We start from the raw sequence: 22251 nt of genomic DNA, 5'->3' as shown, positions 1-22251 counted from the left end.
ATGTTGAGTCCACGGATTATACGCACTCTCACCCTTCCACCATTGCTAGCCTCTTTAGTACAACACAACTTTCACCGGTGCATTAAACCCACCATATTCCTTTCCTCAAAACAGCCACCATACCTACCTATTATGGCATTTCCATAGTCATTACGAGATATATTGCCATGCAACTTCCACCGTTCCGTTTTATTATGACACGCACCATCATTGTCATATTGTTCTCATATGCATGAGGCATTCATATAGAGTCATATATTTGTTCTAGTATCGAGTTGTAATTTTTGAGTTGTAAGTAAATAAAAGTGTGATGACCATCATTATTAGATCATTGTCCCATGTGAGGAAAGGATGATGGAGGCTATGATTCTCTCATAAGTAGATATGAGACTTCGGACGAATAAAATAAAAAAATAGGCCAAGGAGCCCAAATAAAAATAGAGGCCAAAGAGCCCAAAAGAAAAAAAATGAGAGAAAGAGAGAGAAGGGACAATGTTACTATCTTTTTTCCACACTTGTGCTTCAAAGTAGCACCATGTTCTTCATGATAGAGAGTCTCCTATTTTATCACTTTCATATACTAGTGGGAATTTTTCTTTATAGAACTTGGCTTGTATATTCTAATGATGAGCTTACTCAAATTGCCCTAGGTCTTCGTGACCAAGCAAGTTGGATGGACACCCACTTAGTTTTTCTTTTTGAGCTTTCATACACTTATAGCTCTAGTGCATCCGTTCCATGGCAATCCCTACTCACTCGCATTGATATCAATTCATGTGCATCTCGATAGGCCATTAATTTTCCTACTTGATATGAGACTATCTTCGTTTTTGGAATTTCCACACAACCTCCACCATATTCTATTCCACCTATAGTGTTATATCCATGGCTCACACTCATGTATTTCGTGAAAGTTGAAAAAGCTTTAGAACATTAAAAGTATGAAAAAAATTACATGGCTTGTCATCGAGGTTGTGCATGATAAAATACTTTGTGTGATGAAGATAGAGCATGCTACTGCTATTTAGCAGCAGCGCGTGTTAGAGAAACGCGCTGCTGACAGGAAAATAGCAGTAGCGCGGCCACCGCAAACCGCGCTGCTGCTATAATTGCCATGACCTCGCCCCCCCCCCCCCCCCCCGCTAGTTATAGAAGTAGCGCACTTTATTGAACAACGCTACTGCTATAGAAGTTAGCAGCAGCGCACTTATGGGAAAACCGCTACTGCTAAGATCAGCCCACAAGTTTAGTCCCACCTCGCTCCGTGAACAGGGTGTTTACCACCTTAAATATGTTATTTCTGAAACTACCACAACCAGTTGGTCTTCACTGAACTCTATGTGTAAAATTTGTGGCCGCAATATGAGTCCTCTCCGGTTCCTACCGGATAGGACTCATATTGACAATTCAGATTGTACACAAAAAGATCATTGATGGCCAATGTATTTTTGCATTGATGTATTTTTTGTAGAGTTACACTTAGCACTAGCGGTTTATGTGCAACGCGCTACTGTTATTCTGATTATCTGTAGCGTGTTTCGGCAAACGCGCTACAACTATCCCTACCTTATCCCCATGCACACGACCGGCGCCCTCACTCACACTCTCACTCTCGCCCCCCGTGCCGATAACCGTCGTCGTGCGTCGCCGCCGCCGCCGCCTTCGTCCGTCCGCCGCCGAGGTACTCCCCTCCTTCTGTCCCTCCTCCCTCCTCCTTGCACATCCTCCCTCCGCCTGCGGCCGCCGCTCCCTCCTCCGCCGCCGCCCTCCTCCCTCCGCCTGCGGCCGCCCTCTCTCTCCTCCACCGGCAGCCCTCCTCCCACCGCACTCGACCTCGCCGCCCCTAGCTACCTCTCCGTCGCCCCCACCCCCTGCCACTAGTTAGTACTAGATTTAGTAGTTGTAGATGTTAATTTAGGGTTCATAGCTAGTACTAGATGTTAATTTAGTTAGTACTAGATTTTTAGTAGTAGTAGATGTTATTTAGGGTTCATAACTAGTTTAGTAAGTAAATTAATAAACTAGTTGAAGTAGTTGAATTAATAGAACTAATGTATTTTTAGTAAGATAATTAATATAACTAGTTGAACTACTTTATTTTTAGAAAGAACTAGTTTTTTTCTATTTATAGTAAGTTTATATTTAGTAAGAACTAGTTGAATTAATAAAACTAGTTGAACATGTCATATTTGTTGTTATTTTTTAGCTTAAGCAATTATTCGGGATGTATTAGTGATAACTTATATGGTTTCAGGTGACCATCGTCGTCCCCGTCACTGACCCCCTCCGACATCCCCGCCGTCGTCCCCGTCACCGACCCCCTCCGACATCCCCGCCGTCGTCCCATTCACCGACCCCCTCCGACATCGAGGTGAGACCAGCCAAATATCCTTGTATATCTTGTGTTGTTGCTCAAATAGGATATGTGGTTGCCCAAGTGGCCCTTCATGTTCAATTTACATCTCTGAGTGGCCTATGTTTTGCCGGAGTGTTGATTAATTTCCGTTCCGGTAAATTTCAGGCGCTCGATATGTCCATTTTTAGCAAAGGTCATGCCGGATTTTTTCGTGAATTCTGGCATGACTTGTGCTAGAATATGTACAAGTTTAATCTTTGAATTATGAACGTAGGAAATGTCGTACTCGGACGACGACAGTCTCCCGGGGGAGTGTAGCTGGTGCCACGACGATCGAGGTATGTGCAACAGGTTCGTTCGGCTGGACGAAGATCGGCGCTTCAGCATTAAGCTCGAGGAGACCTTCGGTTGTGAAACGGTACGCAACAACGACAAGTGTTTTTTCGTAATTAAGCATGACTTCAACTATTTCAACATCTAATTTTCATATTTTACAATTCGACTAGCTTATCCCATGCCATGCAAGACGCTATGTCTTGGAGAGGATGGGTTTTGAAGACCATGAAAATTCGAAACAAAGAAAATACACCTAAGGACCCATCATGATATGGATTTTGAAGTAAATCTGTGCAATGCTCAGAGCGTAACCCATTTTGGTTGCCAAAATTGGGAAGCACTTTGCAAAATGTATGGTTTTTATGAGGGTATGATTGTCACCATGGATCTTGGTGATCCTGACATCGAGCAAGACAATATGGACATTTGGGTCCTTGTTGATACGCTTCCGATTGTACCGCTATGTGAGTTTCTCAAACATAGTTATTAACTAATTTATAGTGTTTATTTCAAAATAGTTGATAGCTTATTTCCATTGACAGCTTATTTTGATTCTTCAAAGACTGTGCGGAAGATGGTAGATAAAATCCACTACACCGATGGCACCGAGTTAACGTATAAGGAGAAAAATCATCTGATCGCATTTTGTACTCTTCTTGAGAATTACAATAACTATTATCGAACTCCTCCAAATTATGGTGAATATGTGCCACTAGTGCATGTGTTGAACCACGGTAACTTCTCTGGAGATACCCTGGTAAGATTTTTTACTATTACGACATCTGTGCATCTTTTGCATACTTCTAAAACTAGTACATCATTGCTAACTATGAAGTTATTATTATGTTTTTCAACAGAAACTCCCGATGGATTGTGTGCCTCATCTGATGTCTCTGCATGGTCGCCTCTCAGTTCTGAACATACTGCCAGGTAAATCTACGGAGCTCGCCTGTGCATATCGGATCTCTAAAACCCGTGAACACATGTTCATCAAAGAATGGAAGAAATGTATGGACATTCGCAAGGAGGTTCTTGGAAGTAACATTCAGCGAAAGGCAAGAATTGGAAACAGGCTAATCTCCATTCTCCATAATGGAGAGTCAGGGGCTATCTTGTTTTTTGCTATTTTACCTTAGAAAATGTACTAGGTCTTAATCGAATGTAATAGGTCCTATGAGGTACAATATGTTTATTATGTGGTAATGTGTTAGAGTTGATAATGATGATCTTGAGGAGGTGCTATGTGATGTCAATGATGAAAACGATGATCTTGAGGAGGTGTTATATGACAATGATGTATTATGATGATAAGTTGTTAATGATATGATGATGATGATGATATTATTATATCATTGGGTGAAAGAACCGCGGATTAGTTTCATGTGGATGGACATCCACTTGAAACTAATCCGCGGTTCTTTCCCCCCGTGATGTAATAACTCATTATGATGTAAAACAATCTCTAAATTCCTGTTGTATGAAAACTTGTGTAAAGGTGTATGAATACAACATGAAATAAAAAAGAAACAAAATATTAAATAATAGTAGTAGCGCGGGAAAGGAGAAGCGCTACTACTAATTACCAGTAGCGCGGTTCTGAAGAAGCGCTACTAATAAGTCAATTTATCAGTAGCGTGGGTCCAGGCGCGCTATTGCTAAGCATTAGCTGTAGCGCCTTATCAGTAGCGCTCCTGCCCGCGCTACTTTTAGGCCTAAAACCCGCGCTGCTGCTAGGCTTTTCCCTAGTAGTGATATTTTGAACAACTATGATTGCTTTATTAGGATGCTTGAAGTATTATTGTTTTTTTGTCAATATTAAAATTTTGTTTGGAATCTTATGGATTTGAATATTCATGACACATAAAAGAAAATTACATTGATAAGCATGTTAGGTAGGATTCCACATAAAAATTTCTGCTTTACCATTTACCTACTCGAGGACAAGCAGGAATTAATCTAGGGGATGCTTGATACGTCTCCAACGTATCTATAATTTTTTATTGTCCCATGCTATTATATTATCTAGCTTGGATATTTTATATGCATTATGGTACTATTTTATATCATTTTTTGGGACAAATCTATTAACCAAGTGCCCAATGCTAGTTGCTGTTTTTTCCCTTGTTTTTGACTTTCACAGATAGGAATGTCAAACGGATTCCAAAAGGAATTAAAATTCACGATGATTTTTCTTGGACCAGAAGACACCTACGAGACCTGGAGAGAGGTCTAGAGGAGTCCTGAGGAGGCCACAAGCCTCTAGGACGCACCCCAAGGGGGGCGCCCCCGGCTTGTGGGCCCCTCGGTGGTTCCCTAACCCAAACTCCAGCACTATAAATCCTCAAATATTCCATCTACATCAGAAGCGCCCACAAAAATACTTTTCCACCACCACAAGCTCATGTTCCCGTGAGATCCGATCTTGGGGCCTTTTCTGGCAATCTGCCGAAGGGGCATTCGATCACGGAGGGCTTCTACATGAACCTTGTCGCCCTACCGATGATGTGTGAGTAGTCTACCATAGACCAACGGGTCCATAGCTAGTAGCTGGATGGATTATTCTCCCTCTTTGATCTTCAATACAATGTTCTCCTCGATGTTCTTGGAGTTCTATCCAATGTAATCTTCTTTTGCGGTGTGTTTGTTAAGATCCGATGAATTGTGGATTTATGATCAGATTATCTATGAATATTATTTGAGTCTTATGTGAAGTCTTTTATGCATGATTTAAATAGATTTGTATTTCTCTCCGATCTATTGATTTGGTTTGGCCAACTAGATTGATCTATCTTGCAATGGAAGAGGTGCTTTGTGATGGGTTCAATCTTGCGGTGTCCTCACCTAGTGACATAGTAGGGGTAGTGAGGCATGTATTGTATTATTGCCAATAAGGATAAAAAGATGGGGTTTATATAATATTTCTTGAGTTTATACCTCTACATCATGTCATCTTGCTTAATGTGTTGCTCTGTTCTTTTGAACTTAATACTCTAGATGCAGGCAGGAGTCGATCGATCTGTAGAGTAATAGTAGTAGATGCAATAGGAGTCGGTCTACTTTTCATAGACGTGATGCCTATATTCATGATCATTGCCTTAGATATCATCATAACAATGCGCTTTTGTATTAATTCCTCAACAGTAATTTGTTCACCCACCGTATGTTTTGCCTTAAAGAGAGAAGCCTCTAGTGAAACCTATGACCCCCGAGACTATTTTCCATCTTATATTTTCAAATCTATAAAAACAAAAACACAAAAATACCGTGCTGCAATTTATTTATATTTACTTTATTTTACCTTTTAGTTGTCTTTTATATCTATCTCTATTAGATCTTATCCTTGCAAGTAACCGTGAAGGGATTGACAACCCCTTTATCGTGTTGGGTGTAAGTGTTTGGTTGTTTGTGCAGGTGCATCCAATGGGGACTTACTTGTTCCTCCTACTGGATTGATACCTTGGTTCTCAAAACTAAGGGAAATACTTATCTCTACTTTGTTGCATCACCCTTTCCTCTTCAAGGGAAAAACCAACACAAGCTTAAGAAGTAGCACCTGCAGTGTTGTGCGCGCCAGCACCCGAGCTCCAGCCGCCACGACCATGCTCCTCGTCGTCGCCTCTGGCTGCCCGAGGCCTGGCAGGCACCACCGCCTGATGCGCACTGGTCTGGGCTCTCGAACGAGTCCAGCCACGCAAAGAACGGGGCACCACAACCCGTTCCCGAGTGCCCCCGCCGCGTCTGCTGCCCCGAAGGCTAAACGCCGGCATTTTAGCGCTGGTTGACCAGGGGTCTGACCTCCCCTTGGTCAATGACAGGTGGCCCACTCTGCTAATTAAGCTCTATTAGGTTTAATTAAAACTCGTTTGGTTATATTAGACCGACACGCACACGCGGGACCCACTAGTCAGTTTGACCTGGAGCACCCATTGACTCGCTAACGTCATGGTGACACAGTGCTGACGCAGTAATTCCTTTTCTGGAATCAATTTAATTCTAAATTAACCAGAAAATCAAGAAAAAGGGGTTATAGTTCAAAAGATCATAGAAAATAATCTATGGCTCAGATGGAAAAGATTTATATATGAAAAATGATTAGAAAATTCCAATCTATCGATTGGTACTGGTTTCATGCATGACAAAGTAACTTAAACCTAATTTTTAGATCAAAACAACAAAATGCACTTTGTAAATTCGTAACTTAGGTTTGAATTTGAACCTTTGGTTCAAATAGGCTCAAGCCCTTCCGATTTTAGTTGCATTAGCTCAAACACACCCATCTTGCTATGTCATGAGAATGCATCATATTGTTGCATATTGTCGTGTATGGATTGTGTTATCAGTGTGATCTCTGCGGTAGGTTTTGCTCCCGAGGATATCCACGAGTATCTAGCTGAAGGGAAGTACCCTTCGACCACTCTGTTAGGAAAGCAACCCCCATTGAACATTCTGATACAAACCCATCTTCTCGCTTCTGCTCTCTTTTACTGCATTAAGACAACAACATTTCAACTGCTATTTGCCGCAGTAGCTGAACCCCATTCCTTTACATGACCTGTCATTGCCATAGTAAATAGTTGAAACCCACTAGCATGTGTAGGAGTTGATTAAGCCATGTTGTATTCCTACCATGCTATGCCTTCTATGCTTAGAGTTGTGTCTGGTCTGGTTCATCTAGGTGATGGATCAGAGTGAAATGGTTGTGTTAGGTAATGAGAGTGAAGTGTTGGACATGTTTGGTAAAGGTATCGATGAGAGGCCATGTAGGAGTACATGGTGGGTTATTTCTTTGGAACCGTCCCTAAGAACCGAGTTTCGTGTATGTGATCCAAGATCAGCTACTACCACACGTTGGGCCCTGAAATATGGCCCCGTTCGACTTATTGACCGCCATGACCCCGGTCCAGGAGTTGCAAGTAGTTTCTGGTGTTTGTAGAAATGCTGGAGGCCGTGCACAGCGCTGACTTTAGGCGTGGGCTATGATGCAGTAGGCAAGTGGCCTGGTGTACTGAGACACCCATTTGGTGGGCCGGGAACCCTGCACACATTGTTTGGGGCCGTAGTGGAAACCTCGGCCAAACTTCCTTGGGGATTGAACCTAAATAGGCGATAAACCTAGACTAGAGACTTGTGTGGTTGGTTAGGTCATGGTCCACACCCTCGCCGGCTTTCGCTTGAAGTCTGCCGAGCACATGACGTGTGCAGGCGCTAAGTGGTGGACACATGTGTGAAGAAGTACACCCATGGAGGGTTATAAAACTATTCGAATAGCCGCGTCTGCGGTAATGGACTACTTGGGTACTTATGCAGTTCATAGACAACTTAATGATTACTCATAAAAGTCTCAAGATAAATCTGAGTGTCATTGATGGCCCTCTCGTAGGAAGAGGGGAGAGGATTTTCTACTTCTTGAGCTTGTGTTGGTTTTTCCGTTGACGAGAAAAGGGTGATGCAGCAAAGTAGAGATAAGTATTTCCCTCAGTTTGAGAACCAAGATATCAATCCAGTAGGAGGCACAAGCAAGTATCCAATATATGCACCTGCACAAACAATCAAACACTTGCACATAACGCGATAAAGGGGTTGGCAATCCCTTCACGGCCACTTGCAAGGATGAGATCAAATAGAGATAGATATAAAAGATTATTAAACGTAAAATAAAGTAAATATAAATAAATAGCAGCAAGGTATTTTTGGGTTTCTGGTTTTATAGATCTGAAAATATATGATGGAAAATAGACCCGGGGGGCATAGGTTTAACTAGAGACTTCTCTCTTGAATAAAGCATACGGTGGGTAAACAAATTACTGTTGAGCAATTGATAGAAAAGAAAATAATTATGACGATATCTAAGGCAATGATCATGAATATAGGCATCAAGTCCGTGACAAGTAGACTGACTCCTGCCTGCATCTACTACTATTGCTTCACACATCGACCGCTATCCAGCATGCATCTAGAGTATTAAGTTCATAAAAACGGAGTAACGCCTTAAGCAAGATGACATGATGTAGAGGGATAAACTCAAGCAATATGATATAAACACCATATTTTTAACCTTAATGGCAACAATACAGTACGTGCCTCGCTACCCCTACTATGTCACTTGGTGAGGACACCACAAGATTGAACCCATCACAAAGCACCTCTGCCATTGCAAGATAGATCAATCTAGTTGGCCAAACCAAATCAATAGATCGGAGAGAAATACAAAGATATTTTAATCATGCATAAAATAGTTCAAAGGAGACTCAAATAATATTCATAGATAATTTGATCATAAACCCACATTTCATCGGATCTCAACAAACACACTGCAAAAGAAGATTACATCGGATAGAACTCCAAGAACATTGAAGAGAACATTGTATTGAAGATCAAAGAGAGAGAAAAGCCATCTAGCTACTAGCTATGGCCCCGAAGGTCTGTGGTAAACTACTCACACATCATCGGTAGGGTAGCAAGGTTCATGTAGAAGCCCTCCGTGATCGAATCCTCTCTCTCGTGTTCTTCATTTGGCATGATCTTGATGTATCGCGAGCTTTGCTATTATAGTTGGATCTTATGATGTTTCTCCCCCTCTACTCTCTTGTAATGGATTGAGTTTTGCCTTTGAAGCTTTCTTATCGGATTGAGTCTTTAAGGATTTGAGAACACTTGATATATGTCTTGCATGTGCTTATATGTGGTGACAATGGGATATTCACGTGATCTACTTGATGTATGTTTTGGTGATCAACTTGTGGGTTCAATGACCTTGAGAACTTATGCATAGGGGTTGGCACACGTTTTCGTCATGACTCTCCGGTAGAAACTTTGGGGCACTCTTTGAAGTTCTTTGTATTGGTTGAATAGATGAATCTTAGATTGTGTGATGCATATCGTATAATCATACCCACAGATACTTCAGGTGACATTGGAGTATCTAGGTGACATTAGGGTTTTGGTTGATTTGTGTCTTAAGGTGTTATTGTAGTACGCACTCTATGATAGATCGAACGGAAAGAATAGCTTCGTGTTATTTTACTACGGACTCTTAAATAGATCGATCAGAAAGGATAACTTTGAGGTGGTTTCGTACCTACAATAATATCTTCATTTGTTCTCCGCTATTAGTGACTTTAGAGTGACTCTTTGTTGCATGTTGAGGGATAGTTACATGATCCAGTTATGTTATTATTGTTGAGAGAACTTACACTAGTGAAAGTATGAACCCTAGGCCTTGTTTCCTAGCATTGCAATACCGTTTACGCTCACTTTTATCATTAGTCTTGCTGTTTTTATATTTTTCAGATTACAAAAACCTATATCTACCATCCATATTGCACTTGTATCACCATCTCTTGGCCGAACTAGTGCACCTATACAATTTACTATTGTATTGGGTGTGTTGGGGACACAATAGACTCTTTGTTATTTGGTTGCAGGGTTGTTTGAGAGAGACCATCTTCATCCTACGCCTCCCACGGATTGATAAACCTTAGGTCATCCACTTGAGGAAAATTTGCTACTGTCCTACAAACCTCTACACTTGGAGGCCCAACAACGTCTAAAACAAGAAGGTTGCATAGTAGACATCACCTGGCGCGCGCCGCTCAGTCACTGACGTCAAGAAGGCATCGGCTGATACCACGACGTCGAGTGCCTATAACTTTTCCTACGTAGTTGGTTAGTGCGTATAGGCCAGTGGCAAGAATCAGATCAAATACAAAGATCTTATTAAGCGTGTTATTATTAAGTAACCGTGGTCGCAGACCAGGGCCAGGCCCACCTCTCGCCTAGATGGTCTCAACCTGCCCTGTCGCTCCGCCACAAAGATCCACTCAGAGGGCTGTCGAGAAAGTATGTCCTTTCAGCCCCCGATCCGTGAATCAACCGCGGGTACCCAACGAGCCGACCCGATTTTAGTCACCATCTGTATAGTATGTATGTATAGTATAGTATAGTATAGTATATACCCGTGATAACCTCCCGAGTGATCACGGCCCAATAGTATAGCAAGGTAGACGGACAAGAATGTAGGGCCACAGATGATAATCTAGCATCATATACTAAGCATTTAGAATTGCACGTAAGGTATCAACAACTGTAGCAACAATGACAGGATATGCAACAGAATAGGATTAATCGAACAGTAACATGCTACACTATTCTAATTGTGACGCCCCCGATTCAATCGTACACTAATCATGCACGCAAATGTGTACGATCAAGATCAGGGACTCACGGGAAGATATCACAACACAACTCTACAAATAAAATAAGTCATACAAGCGTCATAATACAAGCCAGGGGCCTCGAGGGCTCGAATACAAGTGCTCGATCATAGACGAGTCAGCGGAAGCAACAATATCTGAGTACAGACATAAGTTAAACAAGTTTGCCTTAAGAAGGCTAGCACAAACTGGGATACAGATCGAAAGAGGCGCAGGCCTCCTGCCTGGGATCCTCCTAAACTACTCCAGGTCGTCGTCAGCGGGCTGCACGTAGTAGTAGGCACCTCCGGTGTAGTAGGAATCATCGTCGACGGTGGCGTCTGGCTCCAGGGCTCCAGCATCTGGTTGCGACAACCAGAAAGAAAAGGAAAGGGGGAAAAGGGGGGAGAAAGCAACCGTGAGTACTCATCCAAAGTACTCGCAAGCAAGGAAATACACTACATATGCATGGGTATATGTGTAAAGGGCCATATCAGTGGACTGAACTGTAGAATGCCAGAATAAGAGGGGGATAGCTAGTCTTATCGAAGACTATGCTTCTGGTCACCTTCGTCTTGCAACAGGCAGAAGAGGGTAGGTCGAAGTCCTCCAAGTAGCATCTCCAAGTAACATCTCATAGCATAATCCTACCCGGCGATCCTCCCCTCGTATCCCTGAGGGAGAGCGACCACCGGTTGTATCTGGCACTTGGAAGGGTGTGTTTTATTAAGTATCCGGTTCTAGTTGTCATAAGGTCAAGGTACAACTCCAAGTCGTCCTGTTACCGAAGATCACGGCTATTCGAATAGATTAACTTCCCTGCAGGGGTGCACCACATAACCCAACACGCTCGATCCCATTTGGCCGGACACACTTTCCTGGGTCATGCCCGGCCTCGGAAGATCAACACGTCGCGGCCCCACCTAGGCAAAACAGAGAGGCCAGCACGCCGGTCTAAACCTAAGCGCACAGGGGTCTGGGCCCATCGCCCATAGCACACCTGCACGTTGCGTACGCGGCCGAAAGCGGAACTAGCCCCCTTAATACAAGAGCAGGCTTACGTTCCAATCCGGCGCGCGCCGCTCCGTCGCTGACGTCTGAAGTGCTTCGGCTGATACCACGACGTCGGGATACCCATAACTACTCCCACGTGGATGGTTAGTGCGTATAGGCTCGTAGCCAGACTCAGATCAAATACCAAGATCTCGTTAAGCGTGTTAAGTATCCGCGAACGCCGAACAGGGCCAGGCCCACCTGTCTCCTAGGTGGTCTCAACCTGCCCTGTCGCTCCGCCACAAAGTAACAGTCGAGGGCCGTCGGGAACCCAGGCCCACCTCTACCGGGATGGAGCCACCTGTCCTTTCAGCCCCCTCGTCAGAATCACTTGCGGGTACTCAATGAGCTGACCCGACTTTAGTCACCATCTGTATAGTATGTATGTATGTATAGTATATACCCGTGATCACCTCCCAAGTGATCACGGCCCGATAGTATAGCATGGCAGACTGACAAGAATGTAGGGCCAATGATGATAAACTAGCATCCTATACTAAGCATTTAGGATTGCAGGTAAGGTATCAACAGATGTAGCGACAATGTCAGGCTATGCATCAGAATAGGATTAACGAAAGCAGTAACATGCTACACTACTCTAATGCAAGCAGTATAGAGGAGAATAGGCGATATCTGGTGATCAAGGGGGGGGGGCTTGCCTGGTTGCTCTGGCAAGAAGGAGGGGTCGTCAACTCCGTAGTCGAACTGGGCAGCAGCAGCGTCGGTCTCGTAGTCTACCGGAGATAAGAGGGGGAAGAAACAATGAATACAATGCAAACATAAACACGACGATGCGTGACGTGACAATGAGCGGTGCTAGGTGTGCCCTAACGTGGTATGAGGTGGTACCGGTTAAGGGGGGAAACATCGGGGAAGTATTCCCGGTGTTTCGTGTTTTCGGGCAGAGGAGCCGGAGGGGGAAAGTTGCGAGTTCGATAGGTTAGGGGTGTGTGGCGGACGAACGGACTGCGTATCCGGAATCGTCTCGTCGTTCTGAGCAACTTTGATGTACAAAGTTTTTACATCCGATCTACGGTTTATTTTATATTAATTTCCAAAGTTTTTAATTCATTTTTAGAATTAACAGAATTAATTTAATTTAAAATTGCCATTATGATGTCAGCATGAGGTCAGCGTGGTGTCATCAGTCAACCAGTCAGTTGACTTAGCCAAACTGACAGGCAGGTCCCACATGTCATTGGCTGAAGACTAATTATCTGTTAACTTTTAATTAGCAGGTTTAATTAGAGTTAATTAGTTAACTAATTAGGGTTAGTTAAGTTAATTACTTCACTAATTAATTAATTAATTATTAATTAATTTTATTAAGTCATTTTTTTATTTCCTTTTCTCTTCTTCTCTTTTTTTTTAATGTTCTGGGCCCGGGCCCCACCTGTCTGTGGCCCATCGGGGCCTAGAGGGCATGGGCGAGCGGGTGCGGGCGCTCGCCCGAACGGGGCGCGGGCAAGGCCGTGGCCGGCGATGGCCACCGGAGCGGCGGCACGGCACCGGCAAGGGGAAGCAGGGGCGAGGCCAGGTGCAGTGGTGGCTGGCGGAGAGGCGAGGCCGCAAGGGCCACCGCAGCCGCGGCGGGCGCTAGGGAGGCGCAGCGGCAGCAGCGGTTGCAGGGCCAGATGCGCGCACTGGGCGTGGCCAGCGCGGGGGCCACGGGCAGGGCGTGGGCGGACGTGCGAGTGGCGACGGTGACGGCGCATTGAGTGGGGCAGAGAGGAGAGGGGGGGCTTGCTCACATCGTTGGAGAGAGGAGGACGACGAAGCGTGGAGAGGCCGGGCCGGGGTGGTCGACAGAGACGACCGGGACGGAGCGGAAGGAGTCCGGCGGGGAGGAGGAGGCAGGCCGGCGACGGGGCAACTCCAGCAAGGTCCGTCGGGAGGCGACTGTGGGCAGCGTCGGGCGGAGGGACGTGGTCGTCGTGGCGCAGCGGGGAGGAGTTCGGCGAGCGGCGAGGTGCTGTCGAGGGGCGCAGGGGCGATGCGCCCGATCTGATCTGGATCGAGGGGGGCGGGTGAGAGAGAGAGTGGGGAGTGGGGGTGGTGGCCGTTAGGGTTTCGGGGGTTAAGGGGAGGGAGTGGGCCGGCCGGCTGGGCCGGTGGAGGCCAGCTGGGCCACTTGGCCCAGCAGGGGGGTCTTTCTTCCTTTTTTTTTAGTTTTCTTTTCTGGTTTTGTGTTTTCTTTTCTTTCTATTTATTTTCTTTTTGTTTTTATTTTACTTTCTTTTAAGTTTACTTTTTACTTAATATTAAAATGATCCCTAAATTAGTAATACCATGAAACCACTGCCACAAAAGGTTTTATCCCAAAACAATTTAGTTTAGTATTTTATTTATTTATAAAAGCATTTAAATATCGGTTTTGCTACTGTTTTATTCATTTTAGAATAATTACACATTTTATAAGAGTGTGTTTCCTCCACCATAATTACCTATGTATTATTTGGTTCACTCCGAACATTTAAATTTTAATATTTGAAAACTTTTATTGTTTGCCTATATTTTAAATTTTAATTTGAATCGTTTTTGAACTAACTCGAGTTTATCAACAGTAACCGAGGTGACGTGGCATCGTTAACGCGGGATTATTGTAGCCTAATTATCCGGGCGTCACAATTCTCCTCCACTACAAGAAATCTCGTCCCGAGATTTAAGAGGGGGACTAAGGGGGAAAGTTTGGTAACGAATCTAGCGGGTCTTCTCGGTCTTGCTTGCTCTTCTCGAAATGGTCGATCCATTACATTGATGTTTTCATTTCTCCGCTTCAGGTCATCATGGTGAAGTCGTCCTTTTCTTCGGGAACTCCAACGTACTTACGAATAGGTAAGGGGTAGCTTGGCTACGACAGAATGCTTATGAGGGAAACAATCTGGGGATAACCCATGAATGAATATAAGATTATCTCTCGAGTTGAACATATAAAATACATCAAGAGTAATGTGCGAAGGTACCATGAGAAGTTTCAAACGGATAGGCAATCGTTCGATGTCTGAAACAACACGCGAAAGGGGTCCAGAGCAACGAGATTGAGTATTGCGTCTGTTACCAGAATAGATCACTAGGACGGTGGTCCGTGAATTACATACAAGGCCACGCACGAGGAATAACTTTTGGAATAGGGGGTGTATAGGAGAGTCAGGTTTCGATCCTGTGGAACTGTGGGTTATGGGCCCACCATGTGGGTTAAAAATAGGAGCGGTGACATCTCGCACGGTCACAATAGCAAGGCATGTCAGAGGGTAGCCTATCAGTTATGTCGGCACAATGTCGGTACCAGGGGCGAGGGACGAAGAGAACCATTTTCCTGCTCGTTGAACGAGGCGGACCAATAGGCAAGGTTCCCGTCCATCGGTGGTTACCGGAATGTCATCAACAATAGTAACAAGGTCTTGCTGACCGAGTTGTACATCGAGGTGTTTGCACAAGTAGTGGATTATTACTGCTTATATCATATAGATCATAGAAAAGGTTTAAACAAACCAATGGAAGGAAAATATGATCATCAGATTAAACAGAACAATGGAAAGGAAAATATGTTTAAACACATATTTCGGGGGTATATCCTTCCCAAGGATAAGCAGACAAGATATCCATGACAGGATATAAAGTAGAAAACCATTTAGTTAAGGGGGGAAGAATCTCATGATATTACCCATACAACGGTGTTAGGATAAATGATAAATAAATCTAGCATCGTGCTTCAAATGTTCCTGTTGCAAATCGGAGTACCATTGACATGCTTCGAGATAGCATTGACATGGTCTTCAGGTGAAAATCAGACTTTGAAAACACGAAGGATCCATCAGGAATAACTTGTAGAATAAGTCTTACAATTTCCTCATGGACGAATGGATAACCTTGCTGAAAAGGAATCTATAATGATAGGTCCTCCAGCCGGGGGGGGGGTGCTAGGCATGACATCATGTTACCGGGTCATCAAAGGATCAACATCATAACTCTTGGAAAGTTGTCCCATCCATCATATCTGACCGAGATTCATATCCAATTGGTGTCATGATACCTCAGACTCAAGGGGTCCGAGAGGAAAAGGTGCAACACAAATCGACGAAATGACATTGCAAGATTCTCGGGAAATGAACTATGGGAGCGGGTTTCTGAAGCAATAGTTCATCATTAAACCAAGGAGAGGATGAGGAGGTGGCTGATAGGCTCAGCAACAAATCATCGAGATTTCCAAAGGATTTATTTCCACAATTATGTGAACAAAGAAATATCATTTGTCAGATCAACTGATATAAGGAAGTATGCTCGAGGAAAACATACACAATTAAACATTGGTTGAAATGTGCGCCCGAAATATGGGCTGGGTTGCACAACCAATGTCGGAATGGTGATTCAATAATCAAATGTCTAAGAATGAATGGCCGACCATTAACTTCAAAGCAATAGGGTTGCTAGAAGTTTTGAATTCACACGTCATAGCTCCATTGTCGGTATTCCGGTTGAAAACAATACGGGGACCAAGGAATGAACGAAGATGGCAAGAAGTATTATGATATCAAGGATTATTAAGAGGTGGTGAAATTCTCACCACATTCTTGACAAAAAGAGATGGTAATACTTCCGAGGTAAGGAAGATCAACTGCTGGGTAGCAGTGATCTCAAGGTTTACATCAAACACGAACAAGTTGTGTTGAACGGAAGGCAATAAAGTGGTCGATGAGAACAGGAATCATCGAGGGGCAAGGATGGTATTACCCATCATGAATTCAATTGAATTCCTGGAAGAGCTCATAAGGTTGATGATGATCACGACACAATTGTCGAGAGATTTCATGCAGATGTAGTCAATCAGCGACGACATCCAGTCAAAGGAATGATGAAGCAAGAGGTTATTGGACCCACAGTTACGACACGAACTCGAACTCAAGCTTGTTGTTTAGGGCGAAATGATATGACGATGAGGATCAACGTAAGGTTAGTTCATCGTCGAAAATTGTGCTCCGAGAAGAAGGGCCGGGTAACACAGTTAAAATCATCACGATAAAGATATAGCCAAACAGGCTAGGAATGATGGGAAGGAATATTAAACTCATAAGCAACGAAAATTACTTAGGGTTATCGAACCGAAATGTGGAATCGGTGTTCTCGATTGACGACAACCCAGAACCCGAGAAAATTGGAATCAGTGAGAATTAATAGTTGATGAAGAACCCATAATAAGTTATGCAGTTCCATGATATTCTTAATATACCAGAGCTTAATACTCAACAGTAGAGCAAAGTAAAGGTTGGACAGGTGCAATGATCTGCAGAAGACAAGTACTTCAACTTGTCCAAGAAACGGTATTAAAAAGGAGAACATGGCCGGAACCACGATTCCAAAAGGCCGAATCCTAGATATAAGAACTTATACCAAAGAGGGTTTAAGAGGAGCACCCATGATAAGATTAGCATCGTGTCCATGGGCATGAACGCAAGGTTCAAGGTCGACTCCCACTTCTCCAATACACAACTTCTCATTTACTACTCTAAGTTAAGAATGTTTAGAGTTTGAAAGTTTAACTTGCGGAATACCGGAACGTTATGACCCATGAAAACTCTTGGGTTCACACAAATTAAGGAAGGTATACGTTCAACCCATCGGGGCATCTTAGAATCCTATACCAGAATCTTTTAGAAGTAATTAACTCAAGCTCGAAGGCAGAGCATGGTTGAGAAAGCAGACGATACAATTTACCAAAGGCATTATGTATCCGAGAAAAGGCTCACAAGTTTATTGAATATGAAGGGCGTTGTCAGATAAAATCCAACAAAGGATCTGGTGGTCCACAAGGGATCTGACATGAGCATCGGTACTCAACTAGTGGAAGAAGAATGCAAGGAGATCAAATTATAGAAACAACTGACTAACTCAATTGTCAAATGCAAAGGAATATGATTTCCATGTCAAGGGAGCAGAAGCAATGCTCTGATTAGGGATGGATAAGTTGAATAGCCTTAGGGTACAATCAACGACAATTGGATTGGTCGAGAACCAATTCCAGTTAAAAGAATGGAAGCTCAGCCGGAAAGGTAATTTATAAGGATCAATGATGATTGCGTGTATTCGCACACATGCTGAATCAATAGGATCAAAATGACGATGCCTAAGGATACTAACGAATATTGCCAATGGAAAGCATCCATAATGCAAGCAGACAAGTATTGCAGAGCAATAAGCTATTAAGGATTTTTGGAGGATCAAATAGTATTTCGAAGACCATTGTGAAACACATGAACAACTGGGGATGAGCGGATACTCGACAAGTGCAAGGATTTATTTGAAGGGGTATTCATGTGGCAAAGAACTGCTAGGCAGTAGGCACAAAGTATTTCGGAACACTAGAGAAAACTTCGGGGTATCTTGTAATAACAAGATCAATGGGGGATGATCGTATGAATGGCAAGTGTAAGTAGTTATCCATACGAATTTGTCGGTGGTCAGGAATAGCAAAAGTGATGGGCACAAATTCTCGAGAGAACATCAGAGAGTATCTTCGGAACCTTCTGATGTAGCAGGCGATCCTCTGCAGTAAGGGGCTCTCCGGGTGGATGCGATCACGAGATCCTAATCTTAGAGTTAGCAAATTCATTTAACCCGAATAGTAGAGAGATCAGAGTCCCAGAGTATTGGTCGAGGAGTAAAAGATCCTACTACCACCCGATGGCGACGTGGGCCCATGGGCCACACAGCCATGTTAGTAAAAGTTTTTCAACGACTAGACTCGACTTCGGCCAAGGAGTTGGAAAGGGGGATTCCTACAGGCAGTCGGCTCTGATACCAACTTGTGACGCCCCCGATTCAATCGTACACTAATCATGCACGCAAATGTGTACGATCAAGATCAGGGACTCACGGGAAGATATCACAACACAACTCTACAAATAAAATAAGTCATACAAGCGTCATAATACAAGCCAGGGGCCTCGAGGGCTCGAATACAAGTGCTCGATCATAGACGAGTCAGCGGAAGCAACAATATCTGAGTACAGACATAAGTTAAACAAGTTTGCCTTAAGAAGGCTAGCACAAACTGGGATACAGATCGAAAGAGGCGCAGGCCTCCTGCCTGGGATCCTCCTAAACTACTCCAGGTCGTCGTCAGCGGGCTGCACGTAGTAGTAGGCACCTCCGGTGTAGTAGGATCATCGTCGACGGTGGCGTCTGGCTCCAGGGCTCCAGCATCTGGTTGCGACAACCAGAAAGAAAGGAAAGGGGGAAAAGGGGGGAGAAAGCAACCGTGAGTACTCATCCAAAGTACTCGCAAGCAAGGAAATACACTACATATGCATGGGTATATGTGTAAAGGGCCATATCAGTGGACTGAACTGCAGAATGCCAGAATAAGAGGGGGATAGCTAGTCTTATCGAAGACTATGCTTCTGGTCACCTTCGTCTTGCAACAGGCAGAAGAGGGTAGGTCGAAGTCCTCCAAGTAGCATCTCCAAGTAACATCTCATAGCATAATCCTACCCGGCGATCCTCCCCTCGTATCCCTGAGGGAGAGCGACCACCGGTTGTATCTGGCACTTGGAAGGGTGTGTTTTATTAAGTATCCGGTTCTAGTTGTCATAAGGTCAAGGTACAACTCCAAGTCGTCCTGTTACCGAAGATCACGGCTATTCGAATAGATTAACTTCCCTGCAGGGGTGCACCACATAACCCAACACGCTCGATCCCATTTGGCCGGACACACTTTCCTGGGTCATGCCCGGCCTCGGAAGATCAACACGTCGCGGCCCCACCTAGGCAAAACAGAGAGGCCAGCACGCCGGTCTAAACCTAAGCGCACAGGGGTCTGGGCCCATCGCCCATAGCACACCTGCACGTTGCGTACGCGGCCGAAAGCGGAACTAGCCCCCTTAATACAAGAGCAGGCTTACGTTCCAATCCGGCGCGCGCCGCTCCGTCGCTGACGTCTGAAGTGCTTCGGCTGATACCACGACGTCGGGATACCCATAACTACTCCCACGTAGATGGTTAGTGCGTATAGGCTCGTAGCCAGACTCAGATCAAATACCAAGATCTCGTTAAGCGTGTTAAGTATCCGCGAACGCCGAACAGGGCCAGGCCCACCTGTCTCCTAGGTGGTCTCAACCTGCCCTGTCGCTCCGCCACAAAGTAACAGTCGAGGGCCGTCGGGAACCCAGGCCCACCTCTACCGGGATGGAGCCACCTGTCCTTTCAGCCCCCTCGTCAGAATCACTTGCGGGTACTCAATGAGCTGACCCGACTTTAGTCACCATCTGTATAGTATGTATGTATGTATAGTATATACCCGTGATCACCTCCCAAGTGATCACGGCCCGATAGTATAGCATGGCAGACTGACAAGAATGTAGGGCCAATGATGATAAACTAGCATCCTATACTAAGCATTTAGGATTGCAGGTAAGGTATCAACAGATGTAGCGACAATGTCAGGCTATGCATCAGAATAGGATTAACGAAAGCAGTAACATGCTACACTACTCTAATGCAAGCAGTATAGAGGAGAATAGGCGATATCTGGTGATCAAGGGGGGGGGCTTGCCTGGTTGCTCTGGCAAGAAGGAGGGGTCGTCAACTCCGTAGTCGAACTGGGCAGCAGCAGCGTCGGTCTCGTAGTCTACCGGAGATAAGAGGGGGAAGAAACAATGAATACAATGCAAACATAAACACGACGATGCGTGACGTGACAATGAGCGGTGCTAGGTGTGCCCTAACGTGGTATGAGGTGGTACCGGTTAAGGGGGGAAACATCGGGAAGTATTCCCGGTGTTTCGCGTTTTCGGGCAGAGGAGCCGGAGGGGGAAAGTTGCGAGTTCGATAGGTTAGGGGTGTGTGGCGGACGAACGGACTGCGTATCCGGAATCGTCTCGTCGTTCTGAGCAACTTTGATGTACAAAGTTTTTACATCTGATCTACGGTTTATTTTATATTAATTTCCAAAGTTTTTAATTCATTTTTAGAATTAACAGAATTAATTTAATTTAAAATTGCCATTATGATGTCAGCATGAGGTCAGCGTGGTGTCATCAGTCAACCAGTCAGTTGACTTAGCCAAACTGACAGGCAGGTCCCACATGTCATTGGCTGAAGACTAATTATCTGTTAACTTTTAATTAGCAGGTTTAATTAGAGTTAATTAGTTAACTAATTAGGGTTAGTTAAGTTAATTACTTCACTAATTAATTAATTAATTATTAATTAATTTTATTAAGTCATTTTTTTATTTCCTTTTCTCTTCTTCTCTTTTTTTTAATGTTCTGGGGCCGGGCCCCACCTGTCTGTGGCCCATCGGGGCCTAGAGGGCACGGGCGAGCGGGTGCGGGCGCTCGCCCGAACGGGGCGCGGGCAAGGCCGTGGCCGGCGATGGCCACCGGAGCGGCGGCACGGCACCGGCAAGGGGAAGCAGGGGCGAGGCCAGGTGCAGTGGTGGCCGGCGGAGAGGCGAGGCCGCAAGGGCCACCGCAGGCGCGGCGGGCGCTAGGGAGGCGCAGCGGCAGCAGCGGTTGCAGGGCCAGATGCGCGCACTGGGCGTGGCCAGCGCGGGGGCCACGGGCAGGGCGTGGGCGGACGTGCGAGTGGCGACGGTGACGGCGCATTGAGTGGGGCAGAGAGGAGAGGGGGGGCTTGCTCACATCGTTGGAGAGAGGAGGACGACGAAGCGTGGAGAGGCCGGGCCGGGGTGGTCGACAGAGACGACCGGGACGGAGCGGAAGGAGTCCGGCGGGGAGGAGGAGGCAGGCCGGCGACGGGGCAACTCCAGCAAGGTCCGTCGGGAGGCGACTGTGGGCAGCGTCGGGCGGAGGGACGTGGTCGTCGTGGCGCAGCGGGGAGGAGTTCGGCGAGCGGCGAGGTGCTGTCGAGGGGCGCAGGGGCGATGCGCCCGATCTGATCTGGATCGAGGGGGGCGGGTGAGAGAGAGAGTGGGGAGTGGGGGTGGTGGCCGTTAGGGTTTCGGGGGTTAAGGGGAGGGAGTGGGCCGGCCGGCTGGGCCGGTGGAGGCCAGCTGGGCCACTTGGCCCAGCAGGGGGGGTCTTTCTTCCTTTTTTTTTAGTTTTCTTTTCTGGTTTTGTGTTTTCTTTTCTTTCTATTTATTTTCTTTTTGTTTTTATTTTACTTTCTTTTAAGTTTACTTTTTACTTAATATTAAAATGATCCCTAAATTAGTAATACCATGAAACCACTGCCACAAAAGGTTTTATCCCAAAACAATTTAGTTTAGTATTTTATTTATTTATAAAAGCATTTAAATATCGGTTTTGCTACTGTTTTATTCATTTTAGAATAATTACACATTTTATAAGAGTGTGG

The sequence above is a fragment of the Triticum aestivum genome, chromosome 3B (genome assembly GCF_018294505.1).
Source record: "Triticum aestivum cultivar Chinese Spring chromosome 3B, IWGSC CS RefSeq v2.1, whole genome shotgun sequence".
NCBI lineage: Eukaryota > Viridiplantae > Streptophyta > Magnoliopsida > Poales > Poaceae > Triticum > Triticum aestivum.
This window is presented reverse-complemented; position numbering follows the sequence as displayed.